General features: G+C 43.2%; 1 protein-coding gene across 30 annotated transcripts in view; it reads right to left on the bottom strand.

Annotated features, from left to right (window-relative positions):
- LOC125692881 (uncharacterized) overlaps positions 1 to 8,376 on the bottom strand; it is a 209,582-nt gene extending 201,206 nt beyond the window's left edge. For 23 of the 30 annotated variants that reach the window (XR_007376911.1, XR_007376905.1, XR_007376887.1 and 20 more), the window contains exons 1-2: positions 8,210 to 8,376; positions 38 to 2,128 (exon numbers count right to left, since the gene is read on the bottom strand). The gene's annotated coding sequence lies outside the window, so the exon portion shown is untranslated. Of the gene's footprint in view, positions 1 to 37; positions 2,129 to 6,523; positions 6,723 to 8,209 lie in introns of all 30 variants that reach the window. The other 7 variants (XM_048944031.1, XM_048944030.1, XR_007376886.1 and 4 more) reach the window with 6 other exon arrangements.
- Positions 8,377 to 14,327: the final 5,951 nt, after the last annotated feature.

Below are 14,327 nucleotides of genomic sequence, written 5' to 3'. Positions count from 1 at the left end.
ATCGCTGGGTTTTAATGATAAGTATAAAGGACCTCACCTCTTCAGGAGTGTCACTGCAGAAACTGAGAGCTGAACACGATCTCCTCGGAAAGCAATTTGCGCTGCAATTACAAAATACTGGGGCGTGTGTCATGGAGAGCGAGTGGATTGCAGGGGTTTAATTCTCCATTTACTGCAGGCAGGCGTTCCGTTATTACTGACATCCTTGTGATGTGCCAAGTGCTCACGGGGGCTTTCACATGCTAAAGCAGATTAAAGAATTTTCTCCAGCAAAACGGTCTGTCTTTACCTGCGTGCCTTTGTTCACTGCATGCCCAGATCTGAAGATAATGAAAGTTGCAAGGAATGCATAACAGCTAAATCAGCTTGCTGTGCAGCATGTCAGTTAGCATGCCATCAGCAAGAGCTCAGAGATCACCCCAAGCTAATGAACCTGGACGTGAGAAGAGTCCAGCTGCTCCATAAACCCCTTTTTTTTTTTGGGTGGGTGCAGCTGGAATAATCTTAACTTTTTCAAATGATTCTTTTCTGCCTTTAAAGAAAACAAACCCAACAGTTGCGAGCATATTTCAAGTTATATTTGAAAAGAAAACAACACGTGAGGAAACTTTCTAAATTATTATCTTTAAATAAAGTGCTCTTCTTGCTCTCCAACAGCTTCATATCACCTGACAGAACCGTCCTGGCTGTATTCTTAAACAATAGCTATAAAACTGAAGAGAGGAGACAAGTAGGTTTATTGCAGAACAAGTTGTGACTCAGACAGATTCACTTAAGACATACCAAAGAGATTTTTTTTTGCTCATTCCTACAGGAAAAATGACTTTCAGTTTTTGAAAAAAAATACAAATCCACACCAATCAGGCAATCTGGGTTATTTCTCTCAATGGAGAAAACCACTGGGAGCCCAAGGGCTGTGCAGCCCTGTGCTGAGCTGCCCAGTGGGAGCACGGAGGGCTGGGTGGCCTTGAGACCAAAGAAAACAACTGCAGGAAGTACAGGGGAGATTTCCATGCATCATCTCCTCACATCCCTGCTTCCAGCCACATTGTGCTTACAGCACCCACCTCGTTTTATAGCATGTTTAAGAATAGGCAATTTCAGTAAATGCATATGGGAGGAAAGCCTTTAGTTTGTAGTGCCTGCTATTAATATCAAAAATCTTGTTACCTCGGGAGAATGGCCATGGGCTTGATCTTAAACCACCAGTAGGATCAATTTTCATTAGGAAAGCAACTGGCACTGAGATTTTGAGCTGAACACTGAGTTTGGCATTCTATGAACTGATCAACAAAAACTGCCCATCTAATGGCGATATGAAATAATTGAGGACATGCTGTATGACTGCTGCCTTAAATTCCTACACCGGCTCTGACATTACGTGATGCTCAGTAGGAAAGCCAATAAAAGTCTCTGCAAGGTTATTTTTCCTGTGTTGTCAGCACATTGCTACTTAATGACTTTTAGAGTAGGTCAACTGAAAAGTGGTTTCTTTCACCGTTATATGTTACTATCAAGATTTTATTTCCTTTGTCAGCTGTTATTTCTTAACTCCAGGAGCTGTAAACATGATTTTTGATTTATTTATTGTAAAAAAATGATTATTTTCTAGTCATCACACAGCTGATTTTGAAAAGCTATTCCTTTTTTATGACTGCACAATCCTATCATCTTGTATCTCAAGCACCATAGAGAGAAAAGCTACTTCATAATTACAAAACCTGTCTCTACCTTTGGTTTCCTTGCTGGCTGTATTAAACGTGCTTTTATGTCAAATGGATGAACCTGAAAATGTATGTGAGCCACAGCTCCAAAGGCAAGGCATGGCCCAACCTGCAAAGTGGACACGGACTGGGGAGACAAAAAGATCGAGATCAAGCTAATCTCTGGGCAAGTTCACCAAGGCAATGCTCTAAAAAACTCATATATATTCATATATATATACACATACTTCATGTCATCCACAGTCTCAAACAGAGCTTTATTTGTCTGCATTTGATACCTTATGGTCACACCTCTCAGCTCAGGACCACACATGGCTGGTTGGGTGTTCAGCAGTGAGGTACGTAGAACAGGGTCAGGCAGCAACACTGGGGAAAGCATCGTCAGTGGGTGTCAACAGGTTACACTACAGAACAGAATAAAATAAGGCTGTTTTATTAGGAGGACACCTCAAAAGGGAGAGTTTGTGCCTTATACCCCTCTCTTGATGCCCTGTCCCTGGAGGTGTTCAAGGCCAGCTTGGATGGAGCCCTGGGCAGAATGGTCTGGTATCAGATATGGAGGTTGGCCGCCCTGCCTGCAGCAGAGAGGTTGGAGCTTCATGATCCTTGAGGTCCCTTCCAATCCAAGCCATTTTATGATTCTATGGTTCTACATGCTGCACAAAACCAACTTCAAGTGATTTTATGACTTCAGTTCTCAATTCAAGCCAGCAGTGGCATAATCTGCCAGCACAAACCATCACTTGGTACCACCAGATCTCCTGCTCCTGCCCAGGGCAATAGTAGCAGCCTAAGCTCAAGTTCAGCAAGGGCTTAAAAGGCACCACTGCTGCTCAGTCAGTACAGCAAGTGGCCAAAGCCTGCTGCACGCCAACCCAGCCATAAATGCATACAAGGCTACCTTTCTTTTCAAGAAACTTGAACAAATTTGAAATGAACTTCCAATGAAATATTAATACTTATGTATTTCCTGCATATAAGTGATGGCAGAATTTGGATCACTGCCTATACCTTTAAAAGCAAGCTTTGAATAATGCATGGAAGATAGGAATTAAATAGTTGTCTTCTCTAGAAGAAGATAGAGTTGGACCCTTATTCTTTTCGTTTCCTCGTCATTAGCTTTATAACCAGCTTCTCACTAGTTCATGAATATTAGAAGAATTTGACAGTGCAATATATTGCAATTGAAAGAATATTAATTAAGGTTCATCTCATATTCTATGGCTCTCTGTAATATCATCTGAAAAAAGAGTCATTATACCAAACTGGGAAGTCACGCTTTATTCAGGACAGTGTTATCTTTTTAAGCAGATGTGAAGCTATTAATTTAAACAGTAAAACATTTCAAAACCTGTATTCCTCATTGTTTCAGATATTAAGAACTGCCTTTACCTACTTAAGCAGTGAAGATTTTACTTGATGAATCTTTTCAAAGAACGGGGACTGTGGGTTCTCCACGATTATAACTTCCCTCCTAACAAATCAATGCAGAGAGCAGGACAAGTAAATTACCTCCACAACAGCCACTGACGAACTGGCGACGAGTCCCCAGCATAATTCATTCCCATATTGTTTCTGATGCTTTGCATTATGGCATAGCAATTCTCTGATGCCAGAAACAATGCCCACTTTACTGCAAATTAGCACCACCAGAAAAGTCGCATAATCTATTCCTTGTTTCTCTTTGCTCATAAATAGCAATTTAAATACTCTAGGGATCATCCACTCAGTAAGTTATCATGCTGCTTTCCAGACTCTGAAGAGCTCTATCCTTAATGGAACCAAATCCAACTCTTTTAGCCTTTTTATTTTTTAGTCAGGAAGACAAACATGAACACAAAAACCCCATAAAAACAGGAAGTTTTTGTACTAAGAGGCCTATGGAAAAAGTTCCCTATTCATTGCACTGCCTCCGTGTGAGGTTTTACGAATGGAGACAAATAGCTTCAACAGACAAATTATCTCAACTCGGATCGATTCTTTGGTCCCTCAGGGAATCAAAAGAGGATGCAAATCTGATCAGAATTTTTTGTTTTGTTTCCCTATGAAAACATTACTAAATCTACTAAACAGTAATAATTTAGCCACCAATGTGCTGCCTGGCGCTCACGCATCGTGTGCGTCTCACAGGCCACTGTTACCAGTAAAGCCTATTTAAAAATAGCCCAAATTTTGAAACAACCAGTGTTGCTACATCATTTATTTAATTTTTATATACTCTGAATTGATATAAAATAGTATAACATTTGATTGAAAGCATACTGTTTATAAACTGTCGTTCTAGCATTAGAATTAGTTTGAGTTTATTCTTTAAAATTGCCATATAACATTTAATTTGTAGTGGAAAATTGTTTGGCAGCAAACCTTCCATTGAACTATAGCAATAAATGTGTTTCCTTGCACAGGCTGCAAAATTCACTTGAACCCTAATTCTGTTTATATTCTCTGAACGACTGTGGATTAATGACCAATGAACTGAACAAACAAGCCTGGGTGTGCCAGTCTGCCAATAAATAATGCAGCCTCCAGTACCATCACCCTGGCTTTGACGCAGCCTATTGCGTGCTGTCAGGGCTGAAGGACCATGGAAACACTGAGCTGCTGCAACCTCTTGATTTATTTCCTCTGTTCTCTTACTCCAAATGGTTCCAAACTAGACTCAAATTTGTTGTGAGGTCTGAGACCCTCATCTCGCCTTACCAGCCTGAAAGCTTGGATTCATCTTGTCTTTTATCCAGTTTTACTTGGGTCCACCTGAAAACCTTTTGGGCTTCAGATTAATTTGGACCATCATTGAGAAGCTCAGCGCTCTGAGCACCGAGCTAACTCACCCACCTGCTTTGGTGCCTCTACAGACACTGCAACCAAATTGAAATGATTACTAAAATTGAGCTCGTTCTTCTGGTTATGTGCTGCAGCTGTGCTGATTTCTGCCATTTCTGTGGTTACCATCCTTCATTTTTTCAGTAAAATCTTCTGTTGGAAAAGTGAATGAGCCTGCCCAAGGACTCGTCCACTTTTACAGGGAAGCTAACACTGCAAAGCCATCAATCTTTGCTGCATTCCCAGTTTTACTGCAACTCTCAGCTGCATGAAAGGAAAGCAATCAAGCCAACAATTTCACTGTGATCAGATCCCAATTCTTCTAGTTTCTCTTCCATTTCTGAACAATGATTCACCCTGCTTCACTTCCTTACGTAATAGTAGATTTTTTTCCAAATAATTTATTGCTTGCATGAAGAAGGGTCAAAATACTAATCAACATTCATAATAATATCCTCTTAGATCGTTTTAAAACAACTCTTTAATTAATGGGGAGAAATTGAAAGTGTGTATTATAAGCCCATCAGGATTCTTATATGATACTGTCTAACTCTAATTGCTATCCTCTTTAAAAGGCATGCCCTGAAAGCAATGATCAAGTCTTAAATGCCTGAAGTTAAAGTTCAATTACATCAGATGAAGGGAATGCTGAAAATTGGCCGACTTATTAAAATCTGTGTAATTTGACTGCACACTGTATCTAAATGCGTTGAACAGATTCTGAGTTAATGTTAATGATAACTGCAGCATTGGAACACCAGTGGGTTCTGATCTCCCACTGGGACCAGAGGATAAAGACAAGGCCAAGAGGGGGAACACAGCCAAGGCATGAATCGTAGAATGGCCTGGGTTGAAAAGAGCATAATCCTCACCTATGTGCAGGTCACCAACCAGCAGCCCAGGCTGCCCAGAGCCACATCCAGCCTGGCCTTGAATGCCTGCAGGGATGGGGCATCCACAGCCTCCTTGGGCAACCTGTGCCAGTGCCTCACCACCCTCTGGGTGATGGATGGGAGCAGTGTGAGGAAGGCATGGGGCTGCAGGTGGGTAATGGGGTTGGAGCAGGAATTCATGATAAAATAATAGGACTTGGAGAGATGGATGCCAATAGCTTTGAACAGTTTCTGTCTAGTGAACAACTATTCATTGCTGAGTACTAAGTACTACATAAACATCTTATGAATATAAATAAAAGGAAATAAATTTCTCCTTTATATGGGACAGAACTGGAATAGCAGTAAACTTCAAAGTCACTTAAGATGCTATTTTTCCTTCGATCTCTATTGAGCAAAAGTGATTCTGAGCCACCAAGGAATGGGTACCGCTACTTTTTCTCTCACTACTTACCAACAAGAGAAAAGCCTAATACAGAAATCTTCTTATATCCAGTCTCAATTTCCAAATGGAAGCTTAAGATGGATTGCCAGATATTGTATCTCCAAAATCACTGAAATCTCCTAAATGAAAACCCCCAAACATAGACAGCTTCCAGGCTCTGTTTTCCAACATGCAAATGAATGGTGATGACACATTGCAGTGCTTATTTTTAGTGCTTGAAGGCAGCACTGGCTGAAAGCTCACGGCTAAGAGATGCAGCTGCTGAGCATGTCTCAAGTGGGATTTTAGGAGGAGGATGGGCACTTCTGGAAGAAAACTTCACCCCCAGTGAAACAGAGAGTTCTCTCTAGTTAAAGATTTCTTGCTGCCTCCTATGCCTGGAAAACAAAGCCGTAAAGGCATTAATGACATTGCTTCCTTGCAGTGTCCTATAAGAAAAAAGAGGGCAAGGAAGGACCAGCATCTTCCCAGGGAAGGAAAGGATATGGCCAAAAACCAAGAGAAGGGATGGAGGGCAAAGCAGGCTGGGAGATGAGTGGTTTTGCATGGGCCAGACCCAGAGGACTCTTGAGGCCAAGGCCAAGTGCTGGGGGAAGGGAACAACAGGCAGTAGGCAAAGGCACCTTTTTGGGACTGACCTCAGGAATTAACTCAGCTGAATCAGTGCCGAGGTTCCAAGAAGTGCTCTGGGCAACTTGGTGAGATGCAGCAAATTGCACCTGGTGTCAAGCACGTGTGATGGTGATGACAACTGAAGTCTTAAAAATAGTCTTTGTACTTCTGCTCTCAGCTTTGTCTGGAGGATGTGTGCTGGCTTTGTGGAATCACCGCACTGAGCTGTAAATGATGTATGAAATGGAAAACCACAGTTCAGCCACTGCAGAGAGAAACCACAGGCTGGGCTTTTTAGTCACTCATAAACTGCACTATTTGCACGAATATCAAGCACAGACACACCAGAAAAGCTCGCCAAACTTGCACAGCCACCCAAAACATGGCCCAGTGGGAACACAGCAGGGCTGTTCAGAAAATAACACAGTAAAAGCCAGTGCAACATTCAGAAGATAATTCTGATTCTAATGGATCCTTGGCTCTGAACAGAATTACAAGTTGTTTGCTTTCTGTTGCATACACAGTAATTTCATCACAATTTCACTGAGCTGACCGTGGGGAGCTGCCTGCACCTCTCTTGACTCTCCATCACAGATCCACTTGTGATTTTATTCTCATAGAACCATTGGTTTTAGCATGAAATTATCGTACCAGGATATACATCCCAGATAAAGGGATATATATTCTTGAGCACAAACCCCAGATCTAAGTTTTTGGACTCTATCTCAATTTCCACACAGTGCTATTAGGAGAGGATGCTTGCATGAACATGCCAGCAAATGTCTGGAAGACAGCTCTGCGATTTTTTTTGCTAAGGACAGAGTCACAGAGCCATCATAGAAGCACAGAATCATTAAGATTGGAAAAGACCTCTGAGATCATCAAGTCCAGTCTCAATCCATCATCCAGCACCACTCAGTCTCTCAGCTATGCACAAAAGCATAAAGATCAGCCACCAAAACTCTGCAAACTTATTTCAAACCTTGCATTTTAAACCTCCCCCACCAGCAGAGGAATCCTTGTCCCCCCTACCCCCATGCCTCAGGGCCACATCCCCGTCCCCACTCCAGCACCAACACCAGCAGGAGCCGTGGGGAGGGCTGCAGACACAGCACTGAGCAATCGCTGCAGCTGCAAGATGGGCTTTGTGCTGAGGATGCCTCAGGGACGAACACAGCTCACTTGTTGATCTGTGAGCTTACCAAGAATGGTATCCACATCACAAACCCCATCTACTCCAAGGTCATTGGGCTAAAAGAGAAAATATAAATTACTTTCATTACTCAGGGTTTTTACCCTCGGTTCCCAGATTAGAGAAGATCTCGGCCTCTGAAGGCATGTAACTTAAAGGAATGGATTGACTAGAGGATTAGGAGCATCAGGGAACCGCAGCATTTCAATGGCCATTTCTGACATTCACCACCAGCCTTCTGAGCTCACGTTTTTTGTCCCACTTCTCCTTCATTTCCACAGACAGATGGCAAACAAGTAATATGGACACAACAGCGGCAGTATTTCACTTCCTTCTATCTTTCCTTCTCCATAATTAATTCACCCAGTGCAGCCTGCCACTCCATAATCAATCAATTAAACAAAAAGCCAGGCCTTTTAATTTCAGTACAGCCTGATATCTGATGCATACTCTCATTTTCTTTCTGCACTTCATGGAATGCCATGCCCACACCAGACTCGCTTTCAGCCACTGCACTCACCTTTCTTTTGGACTCTATTGCAGACAGAGGAAACTGAGGTTCACTCTCAGACTTCCACAGATGCTTTCTCATACAGAGTTCTCCCATCACTCCTGACCAAACCAACTATACCCAAATCTCCTTATTACACAGGAGCTGCTTCTGGCTGACCAGTGATCATAGGACAATGTTCCCAGCGCAATGTTATAACCTGAAACAAAAGCTTTATGTCCCTTCAGTACATTTACCCTGTTTAATGAATAACTAAATATTCTTACTACTCGTATAAATATTTAATCTTTAACAAATCCCTTGGAGTCCTTACAGTCAGCAACGCTGAACGCTGGCTAACTAAAGCTTATGCAAGAAACAATGGGCTTTATTAATTTTCTGGAGTTAGGCATGGTGGTCTTTGGCTGGTACCCAACAAACAAACAGCCAGAGATGCTTCACTGTGGTGAGCCCTTGCTAACTTCTCCAGCAGAAACAGCTGAAAGAGTGGATTTTCTCTTAAATCATTCCACCCATACCTATTCAGGGGAAAATCAAGAATCTATTTTGTTTCATCCAAACCCCCTGTTGCTCAGCATTCTAACACAGCTCCTGCAATGCAATTCTGGCCTCCCAGCAAAGCCAAAATCTTCATGTCTTCTCAAACTGCTTATTCAGATCTCATCTCCAGAGCTCCTGGTTTTTGGAGTAGCTGGTAGCAGAGTTACTCCCAGAAAAATCCATTTGCAGAGGCACTGAAAGCATCACCTCAGTCAGGGCAGGAACTCTCTGGTGAACGGGGACCACAGCACCCCCTGGAGCATCCATGGAGGGAATTGCTGACAGGTCTTGAAAGTAACCTTTAACGTAATTAACTCCCTGGGTGGCTTTAATGCTTTAGCAGATGGAATATTAATTTACCAAAGCACTTTCAACAGAGGATAACAGGGCCACAAAGCGAACTGCAGCACAGGAAGAGACCTTCAGCAAGACTGCTCCTCACATCCCTATGGGTCTGAGCAGAGCTGCTGGAGAGGCCACAGACACAGCAGAATTATCCCTGCTAACTTACAGCTCGTGTTTATCCCCATCAACAGAAAAAAATCATGCAACAAAAGCCTGCAAATGTATCTTGTTAGCAGTAACTCTTCAAACCTTAAGGAACAGGACAGGAAATTCTGCCTCCCTGCAAAGCAATAATCTTGTTGGCAAAATAATAGTCTAAAAAGATGAATGAAATGTTGCATTTTTCCTGGGCCTGAAATAAGACGGGCCAGTTCCCCCCTGCAGAAGCTGCCTGTGTGCAGACTAACTTCCATCAGCCCTGTGGTGCTCTCTTTGCTGCATGTAATAAAACCATCATCCTCAGTAGACATCCAACAGTGAATGCACATCAGTAGTCCATATGTAATTACTTGCAAAAAAAACCCCATCATTTTTATGATGCTGACAGTCAAAAAATAAAAATCAAAGTGTGATTTTAAGACCAATTAAGAGGACACAAAAATTTTACCAGCAGAGATTCGTTTTAAAGTCCGTCCTGATAAAATACATTGGTTTGAAACAGTCTGTCAAGATATAAAAAATTGCAGTTTGTGGGCCCAGTTTTGGAAAGTCAACTGTGGGAGTCCAGTGTTTTCCCCAGTACTATTTAAATATAATGGATCAGAAACAATAAAATTATCCTTGATATAGAAATACAGTAAGAAGTAGAGCAGAAAAACATGCAGAAATATCTCATTTTAGAGCGCACACTACAGTACTGAAATGTTGAAGGCGATGATAGCAGCATCACAAAGCTATCCAAGTTTTGGAAAGGTGCTCAGTGTATTGGAATACCCACGAGGAGGACTCAGAAAGCATGCAGGTGTTGGAGGAGCAGAGTGGTGGCAGTGCTGGCACCAAGGACTTCACCACATCCTCCTCCCCCCTGCCACCTCCTGCCTCCCAGCCGCTCCATCTCTCTCTTCTTACCAGATGCCTCCCATGTGAGGTGAGGGCTTTTTCAAATCTTCTTCCTCTTTCCTGGAAATGTTCTTGGCTCTGCCACATGGTTCTTCCTTCATTTTCTTCCCACAGTGTTATTTCTCTGCTTTCCACCATCTGAATCATTCTGACCCTGATCATGCTTCTGTTATTCAGGTAGAAATACCGCTTTTCCCTTCTTTTAATCACTTTTAGCCTCAGCACATTCATTCACTTCATTCTCACTCACACATTCATTTCTTCCTCTCCTCCACTCACCAGTAAGTTCCTTACCAGACAAACCCATAGTTTTGTTCAATCTCCAACATGATGTTCCATTTGCAAGAACAAGAAACCCCATCCACAGAAATCCTGTGCTGTGAGCTGTTTGAACTGAAGTCTTCATCAGTACATGGGGCCTGTGCTGCTTCCTCTGAAAAGCATTAATCAGTAGAATGAGAACCCCTGTTGTGTCTATCTGTTATCTCCAGAAAGTCAACAGAAACTGTTTCCCTTGTATTTTCTAGACTCACTTATGGATTTCATCAAAATGTTTAACGTCCTACAATTACAAGTAAAACCTGAACTGAAGGTGTATTTTGATGATGGTTAACTGTTGATTTTAAGTCAAGGTCCTTCCTCAGGCAAGGATCGTGTTGCTTCTCCAACCACTGCCCCCATCTCCAAACTACAGAAAATCAATTACACTCCTGTTCTCAGCTGCTCAATTAAGCCTGCACCACACTGGGAAGCACCGCGAGTGTATTTGGTCTGCAGCAAGCACACACACACACAGGAGCTGTGCTCTTGATAAGAAGGGGCTGCTGTGGTTTGAAAGCACATCAGAAATGCTTACTGCTAAATCTGTCATTCTTTTTGAAGCTGTTTTTATCGCCTTGTGATCTTCCCACTTCATGAAAGAGCAATGCACAGATTCTGGGAAGCCCTATGTTTTCCTTTTTGTTTTCTCCTGATAAGGCCAGAACAAGGCTGGCAACACTAAGTGGATTTTGTGAAGTGCATTGGAAATGGTGCACCAGGGAAACAAGAAGGCAAATAGAACTGTAGATACACAAATTATCAGGAATTCTCTCAGTTTTGCAGAGCTGCTTGTCACATCTGTAGGGAAGGACAGTAAGCTCTCTGTGGTTTGGTCTGATTCACTCCTGATGCTCCCAAGCATCATTGCTTTCTATGTTCAACTCTTGGTGTCTGCCTGGTTCTGTTGGGTGTGAAGGAAGGCTGCAAAATACATCCGTTCTGCTCCCAGCCTGAGCTCCCTCTGGTGCTGGGCACTTTGCTTGGGCTCTCGTGGGGTGCTGCAGCCTCTCCCCTGAGCAGCCAACTGTGGGACATGAGCAGAGCTGCAGTGAGCCTGCAAGCAGCCTTTACTGGGGCAGCAACTGGGCTGAAGAAAATGACAAACATATGGACTGAAAGAGTCACAAGCTGAACAATGAAATAAGCAGCCGTCGAAATGAATTTGGCCCCATTTCCTCCATAATGCCCTCATGCTTCACATCACCCCAGAGAAGCATCGTAAAAATAGGATCACTTGGTACAATAAGAACCTGACAGTCCCTACAGACACTGCCAAATGTTTCATCCAAATTACCTACCCCACAATCCAGCAACTGAAATAAGAACCTGAGTTGGCTGGAAGGTGAAATAGAAGGAAAGACTTTGTAATTAAGTCATCTTTCTGAAGGCAGTTAATCTCTGCAGAGGTCTCTGTGAGATCACATAATTAAAGATCCCATTATGATGCATAGTGCAGATTACAGTATTGCTTTATTTATAAGTGCTTCTTTGGTAACCTCAATGCCTGTCTTGGCATATAAGCTGGTATTTCATAAGAAGCAATGCGGAAACCCGCTAAGTGTAATGTTATTCCAGATGCATCTTTTGCTGCGGGAATGTGGATTTGCTGCAGCACCTCAGGCCCTTCCTGCACTCCCAGAGCTATTCTGTGGCTCTGGAGGGAGAGCACACTGCCCTGCTGCTACTCTCACTCTTTGTGCACTGCAGACTCACCACCACCAGCATAACGGCTTCTGCACACATTTCAGAGCCATCACTGCTGATAGACTGGGATGAGAGAAAGGTCACTCAGACTGCAACACTCCAGGAAAGCAGGCTTATGGGTCAGATGTTGGATCTTGCTCCTGGTAGATGCTTCATGCTATGAGGCAATGGGTTCCTCCGCATTCTGTTGCTGTTGGAGAAACACATTTCCCAGCCCATGACCACTACTTGAATGCAGACCAGTCGCAAATCCTGTTCTTTTTTTTTAATCAATCTGTAAAACAAAAGTAACACGATACTTTAAAGCAATAGTATCCAAGGAACGTGACAGAGAAGGCAGATAAAGCCGTTAGCAATAAATTCACTGCTTTAAGGAACAGGATGCCACTACAGCTTTCTCCCTGCTGAAAGCCACACGTTGGACTCACACACAATCTTTTATTATCATGTTTTCAGAATGCTTTCCTCCTTCATATATCATAGAATCATAGAATTTGCTGGGTTGCAAAGGAGCACAGTGCTCACCCAGCTCCAACCCCCTGCTGTGTGCAGGTCACCAACCAGCAGCCCAGGCTGCCCAGAGCCACATCCAGCCTGGCCTTGAATGCCTGCAGGGATGGAGCATCCACAGCCTCCTTGGGCATCCTGTTCCAGTGCCTCACCACCCTCTGGCTGAAAAACTTCCCCCTAATATCCAACCTAAACCTCCCCTACCTTAGTTTAAAACCATTCCAGGTAAGACACAGCAATAAAAAAAGAAATTAAAAAGGCAATAAAATGGTGCTGCCTTCAAGGACTTAAAGGAAGCCTATAAACAGGAGGGGAATCAACTCCCTTGAAAGTGCAGACAATACCAGGACAAGGGGAAATGGTTTGAAGTTGAAGGAGGGCAGATTGAGGTTGGATGTCAGGGGGAAGTTCTTTGCTATGAGAGTGGTGAGGTGCTGGAACAGCTGCCCAGAGAGGCTGTGATGCCCCGTCCATCCCTGGAGGTGTTCAAGGCCAGGTTGGATGGGGCCCTGGGCAGCCTGGGCTGCTGTGAAATGTGGAGGTTGGTGGCCCTGCGTGTGGTGGGGGGTTGGAGATTCATGATTCTTGAGGTTCCTTCCAACCCGGGCTGTTCTGTGATTCTGTGATATGAGCTCCAAATATTTGTTCCCCAACTTGGAATTAAAACCTTGAATTCTGAAGTCTTCATCAAACATAATTTCCTTCATTTGGAGGGAAATTCTCCTCTGTGGAATATTCACCTGCAACTTCTCCCTTTTCTTTGTTACTTTGTCTTTTTTGAGAAAATACACAAAATAATTGTTAAAGCTGAATGTGGAAAAAGGATTTCATGAGCTGCCCCTGGCCAGTACCCATCTGTCTCATGCACAGAGTCTTTGTCCTGGTAAGGCTTCTAATTTGCTCCAAGAAGGACTGCTAATGCCCTGCAATCTCCTGCCCAAGGAGCACACAATTTGCTGCAAAGATTTCTCTGGTCTTCAGCAGGCTGTGAATCAATCTCTAGGAAATGAAACACAATGTTTTATTACAAAGGGAAATCAATTGTGAGCGGCAAATAACAACTGGTGGTGGCGAAGTAATGAGGTAATGATCTCAAGGTTCATCTTTAAACTTTAGTGCTATAGAAATGCCTCTAATTAGTAAAAGAGCTGTGCTTGCTGTATAAAACAAGGCTACACGTCTCAGTACAAAGGAGAGAAAAAGGAAAAACAAACAAAACAATTCTAAAATGCTGTAAAAACATTAAAAGCAATGTTAGCTTTCCTAGAGCCGTGCTCCTGGTTGGTTCCTGGCTCAGAGCTGAAGCACCGGTGTCAGAGGGCCGGAAGCCCTCTAATTATATTTGATGTTATGGAAGAAGTCTCACAAAGGTTTTAACCCAGCTTTGGTCCCCCACCAGGCAGCTTTTGGAAACGAGGTGCTGCACAGTCTGCTCTCTGCCCATACAGCATCCCTCATTGGGGAGAGCTCCTCACACCAGCAGGACCAGCTGTTTGCTTGAGAAGTTGCTAGAGGAGCTAGTGGCCTTCATCCCAAGAGCTGCCACGTGGCCAGGTGGCATCCCTGCAAGGAATGGTGATGAAAACGAGCACATGTCACTGGTGGACACACAGATGTTTCCTCTTTACAGCACTGTTTGTGGACATGA

Source organism: Lagopus muta, chromosome 5 (genome assembly GCF_023343835.1).
Source record: "Lagopus muta isolate bLagMut1 chromosome 5, bLagMut1 primary, whole genome shotgun sequence".
In the NCBI taxonomy this organism is placed as follows: Eukaryota; Metazoa; Chordata; class Aves; order Galliformes; family Phasianidae; genus Lagopus; species Lagopus muta.
This window is presented reverse-complemented; position numbering and strand designations above follow the sequence as displayed.